This window comes from Emydura macquarii, unplaced genomic scaffold (assembly GCF_026122565.2).
Source record: "Emydura macquarii macquarii isolate MOO-44397 ecotype Brisbane River unplaced genomic scaffold, CSIRO-AGI_Emac_v2 contig_1045, whole genome shotgun sequence".
Classification (NCBI taxonomy): domain Eukaryota; kingdom Metazoa; phylum Chordata; order Testudines; family Chelidae; genus Emydura; species Emydura macquarii.
Window position 1 is genome coordinate 13,384,607 of NW_027131182.1, and position 6,167 is coordinate 13,390,773.

Consider the following 6,167-nt stretch of genomic DNA (forward strand, 5'->3'; position numbering starts at 1 on the left):
AGTTGAGGTCTGCCAGGTGGCGTTCGGACAGCTCCTGTCCCAATTCCCCAGCACCGAGGAGTTCGCCTGTGCCCACAGAGCACAGGACCCGGTCGCCGTCGGAGGACCTGGCACCGAGGAGTTTGCCCGCTCTGAAGCAGCGCAGAACCCGGTCGCCATCGGAGGACCCCGCAACGCGCAGTCCATGACGCAGAACATGGCCGCCAATTTTGTACAGCAAAATAGCATCCTCTGTGCGACGTGGCGCGTGTGAGGTCATGCTGTGTGGAGGTCGCTTTGTAAAATGGTGTCCTCTGCACACTCGCGACAAATTTCCAGCAGCCTTAAATATTTATGTAGTAATTCACATATCCTGGGTATCATTAACTGTGCTTATGCTTTAAGTAGCCATCAGAAGTTGAGACCAATAAGTCTTCCTGGATACTCCCATTTCTATACCCCGTCAATCTGGTCACAGAGTCACCTTAATTTGTCAGCCTTTTGGTGTGATGCTCAATTAGTTCTCACTTCTGAGTTTATACTTTCAACCAGTGTGACAAGATACGGCACTCAACTCTAACACCCCCTTCTACCTGTGCCTACCCCCCACCTCAACTAAAAACAGAACCCTACCTCACAGGACCATGCACTCCATGAAGTCAACTTGAGACTGTTATTGCTAATCAATCAGTTTTACATGGAAGATGCTTAAGTGTGATAGTGAGGGGTAGCAGTATAAAATGTTAAAAGGTACACTTAATGCTACAGCTGCAGCACTTCAGCGTAGATACTACCTATGCTGACTATGCTGGTGTAGGTAATCCACCTCGCCAAGAGGCTGTAGAAGAATTCTCCTGTCAACCTGATGTTGTCTACACAGGGACTTAAGTCAGCTTAATTACACCACTCAGGCTTGGATTTCTCATATCCTTACGTCAACCTAATTTTCTGGTGTAGACCAGGCTTAAGTTAAATATGCCCATTTAAAAGTCCTTAAACATCTCTAGCTGGAGGTGAATCAGTTATTAGGTATGGAATTGGACCCTTTGCTATCCCTTATACCAGTGGTTTTCTACCTTTCCAAACTGCTGTATCCCTTTCAGGACTTTGATTTGTGTTGCCTATCCCAAGTTTCACCTCACTTTAAAACTACTTGCTTACAAAATCAGACAAAAATACAGGTGTGTCAGCACACTTCTACTGAAAAATTGCTTGCTTTCTGAATTTGTCTGTATGAAATTTTAGTCTGTACTGACTTCACTAGTGCTTTTTATGTAGCCTGTTGTAAAACGAGGCAAATATCTAGAGGAGTTGATGTACCACCTGGAAGACTTCCGCGTACCCCCCAACTGTGTGAGGCAGTGTTGGCACTATCACTTCCACTCAATCTGTTGCTTTCATTCAAACTGTTTCTGCATTTCTCCCACTTGACATATTGATTCAGGGGGATTTGAATTTACTCAGGACAGCAGGGTTATGATGTATCTAAGCAGCATGACATTTTTTAAATACCTTGCATGAGCAAGGTCTTGGTAGTATGGGATCCTAAACACTGTTAACTTGTAATTATATTAAAGATAGAAAGCCATTAAGGGGTGAAACGTTCTCTGCCTAACTTCATGCATTTAAAAAAAACCCACATGACAGAGGTTTCCAGGTTCAGCACAATTGCATGTTTCCTAGTTTAGGAAACTACAACAAAACTAAGGTTGGTAAGTAGTAAATACAGAGCAAATGAAAGTCTTTAAACCTGGAATACATACTAGTATTGTAAATTGTATTTCTCTCCATAAATATTGTACTAGTAAAAGCTACAGCATTCCAATGTTTTACTCCATAAACACTCTGATTTTTAAAAAGCTATCAACCCTTTATTTTTATAGTGACAGGAAAGTTGTTTTCTCCCAGCTTGAAAAACTATCAATTACCTAGGGAATGGAAAAAAAGAAAACGGGAAATGTGAGCTTAAAGTGCACTAAAAGCTGCAACTATGGGAACCATTTGTTTATGGATGAGTGCGCGCAAGGACTACATTTTTACTCTAGAAGTGTCTTATGTGAAACTTTCACAACAATCTGGGTCTTTCAGATTATGCTACTGTATTCACCAAGATCAGAATGGCTGCAAATCTGCCATCAGACTAAGATGAAACTTACTTTTTTTACTTACTGCCCGTGACGCCAGTGGCGCATAGGGCAGCAACAAAGTCCTTCCACTTTGCCGGTTGCGGGCCAGAGCGCCTATTGTTCCCCAGGTGTGGTGGTGGTCTTTTCTACCGTTCGGCGCCAGGTTGTCTTTGGTCTTCCTCTCTTTCTCTTCCCATCTGGTTTCCAGTGGAGTGCAATTTTGATAATGGATCCGTCCTCTCTTCGTAGCACATGACCTATCCATCGCCAGCGTCTTTTCATAATTATAGTGGCCATGTCTTCTTGTTTGCACTGAGACAGTAGATCTTCGTTGGAAATTTTATTTGGCCAAAATATCCTGATTATTCTTCTGAGATTCTTGGTATGGAATGTGGACAGCTTAGTAAGATCCCGTTGTGTCATGCACCAGCATTCTGCTCCGTAGAGAAGCACTGGGAGAAGCCCATTTTAATTTAGCTTTTCCACATAGTCGCCAAGGGATTGAGGGAAAAATGGAGTATAGGAGAAAAACTGAAATCCTTGCAGCCTGAAGTGAGGTAAAAATCTGTACACTGATATTAAACTCATAACACAGTGATGGGATAGAAGATGCTTGTAATCCTGTCCAAATCAAATATTTAAGATGAACATGATATGTTGAGAAGGGTCAATATGGCTATTGTAAAAGGAAATCATCCTCATCCATCTATTAGAATTCTGATGTCAACAAGCATGTGGGCACGTGTGATTCAGTGGAGATAGTGTACTTGGACTTTCCAAAAGCCTTTGATGAGATCCCACTCCAAAGGCTCATAAGCAAAGTAAGCAATCAGGGGCTAGAGGAAAGGTCCTCTCATGGATCAGTAACTGGATAGGACAAATAGGAAATAAAGGGAGGAATAAATGGTCAGTTTTCACAATGGAAACAGGTAACTAGGAGGGTGTCCCCAAAGGATCTGTACTGTTCCATATATTCATAAATAACCTGGCAAAGGGAGTAAACAGTGAGGTGGTAAATTTTACAGCTGATAGAAAATTACTCAAGATTGCAGTCTGCTTTGGACTTGACTAAGAGATACAAAGGGATCTCACAAAACTGTAGGACTGGGCAACAAAACGGCAGATGAAAATCAGTGCTAACAAATGCAAAGTAATGTACATTGGAAAACATAATCCCAACTCTACATACAAAATGATGTGGTCTAAATTTATTAGCTCTTGCCATTCAAGAAAGATCTTGGAGTTGTCATGACATAGTTCCCTGAAAACATCTGCTCAATGTGCAGCGACAGTCAAAAAAGTTAACGTTAGGAACCATTAAGAAAGGGATTGATAAGACATTAAAAATAGTGCCACTATATAAATCCATGGTATGCCCACACATTGGATACTGTATGCAGATCTGATCACCCCATCTCATAAGATATCCTAGAATTAGAAAAGGTACAGAGAAGCTCAACAAAAATGATTAAGGGTATGGGACAGCTTCCATAGGAGGAGAAATTAAGACTAGGACTGTTCAGAAGAGAGATAACCAAGAGAGGATATGATAAGAGGTCTATAAAATCATGAATGGTGTGGAGAAAGTGAATAGGGACTTATCCCTTCACATAACACAAGAACCAGGGATCACCCAATGAAATTAATAGCCAGCAGGTTTAAAACAAACATAAGGAAGTACTTCTTCACACAACATATAATCAACCTGTGGAACTCGTTGCCAGGAGATGATGTGAAGGCCAAAAGTATAACTGGGTTCAAAATAGAATTGGATTGAAGATAGACCCATCAATGGCTATTTGCCAAGATGGTCAGGAACACAACTCCATGCTCCGGATAGCCCTACACCTCTGACTGCCAGAATCTAGAACTGGACAACGGGATGGATCATTTGACAACTGCCCTGTTCTGTTTATTACCTCCGAAGCATCTGGCATTGGCCACTATTGGAAGACATGATACTGGGCTAGATGGGCCATTGGTCTGATCCAGGATGGCCATTCATATGTTAATACAAATAACAAATCTAGCTCTCATTACATAGACAAGTGTGTAAAGATAGTTTTTAAAAAAAGATTCACTGCTATTAATTGGGATAAACCTGAACATCTGCAAGATAGCTATAAATCAAGCAAAGCTTGATGTAACCATAGTAGTAGCTTACAGGAAATCCTGAAACATTTATAACCACCATACTAGATTGAGCTACCTTACCTCTGCAGTACTTCAATTTAGTGACGTTTTACTTAATTTCTTGGTTTGCCAATCGTTTCAGTCAGCAACCTCTAAAAGTTGGTATTTCACTGGAGCTTAGTTCTTCCCAATATATTTTAAAAAGCTGAATTGTTCATATGACCAAGTACCTCGATGCCAACTGGCTGAGGGCTCAGGTGTGCATGAGGATTACAGGGATCCCCTGGGTTGGGTATTTATATTCTAGTTCATTGCATGTCATGTAAGGTTTCTACTGCAAACCTGTGTTCAAATTGGTCCTCATAATCTTTGTGACATGTATGTGTGGATAATATGTAAGGAGCTGTCTTTGTATATGTTGGAAATTATGGTCTTACAGCTTTGTAGTTAAAGGCAGGTCACCCAGTGGTAGCATGCATTGAGACAGATTCCACAAGATAGGGTAACCTAATATCTAACACAATAGTTGCTGACCACTACACAACTCCTATGGCAGGAAGAAACATACTGTTTATAGAAATTAGAGAATGTGATTACCTGAACTCAATTTTGGCTAGTTCACCAGCATTAAACTATACTCTTCTAAGGTACGGTGGGCAGCAGTAATGACAAGTGATCATGACCTGTGTTTTAGATTTCATAACGTGCTGTACCAGTACAGCATGCCCACACAATTACCATGCTAGGACTTCATCAGTTTAGCATAGTGCCATGTACATAAAACCCTAACATCACTTTCTGCAGGTGTTTCTTAGGTCTCTGAACTAACCTGGTCTTATGCTGCTTGGCTTTAGAATTTACAGAATCAGAGTACAATGTTTTATGTCTGCAGCTAGACTGGAGAAGTTCTGGACCTTCGAGTATATTCATGTGCAAACTGCAGTGCTCATTACCTGAACCCTCCACTATCAGAGGCTTCCACTTAAGATTGTTTGAAGGTTTTTGTCTTCAGTTTAATGTAACAAATATAAAGGTGTCTCTGGCACCCTAAACAAGCAATGTACGTTTTTCCTCATTGTGGTATGTCGTCAAATTTTGCATTGTTTGCCAGCTAAATCCGAATGGCTGAAGAACAAAGAACATTGAATGTTTTCTTAAGCTAGAAGTTGTATGATTGGCTAAAACATTCATAAGAAACTGGGAAGTCTCACACCCAGGGATAAGTTTGGACTCATTTAAATGGCAAGTTTCACTTTTTTTAGTTCTGTGTAGGTCCTCTAAAAGAAAAGTTTCCTGCTTAGCCAAATACTAACATTGGAAAAGCTGCATAGCAAGTCAAAAGATTTCAATAAATATTTAAAAGAGCACTTGTAACACAAGATGGAAAAGTCCAAGGTATGAAACTGTTTCATACATCACTTCAGATTTCATTTATTACATGTGTATATCAACATATCACTGTTTCTTTTTAAAAAGCAAAAAACGTAAAATTTTAGTTCAGCAAATTAAGTGGTATTAACTACTGCTTAATTGAAATATGGTCTGGATTGAGCCGGTTCCTGAAATAAGTTTGGTTCTTGGAGTTAATACCAGTTTGGATGGACAAATCAGTTAAATTGTGTTGACTTCTGTATTTATACAGTCTTAAAAGCATCCTAGATTATATCAGATAAGTTGCCTGTATTACATTCCTTTTTAACAGTTTAAAAATGCTTATAAAATTTGGTAAATTCTACTATTTGTAAAATAGACTTGAGCTCTTCCTATTGATTTGTCCAATATGATTTCTAGTATTTCTAATGAGCACAAGCATACAGTTCCACCTCATTAATTTGGTTTGTGCACCAGCAGCAAGAGCCGCAGAAATATAGTGATTAACTTCAGCTACAAAGCCAGTAGAGGGCACACGAGCAGTCCAAGACTACAAAC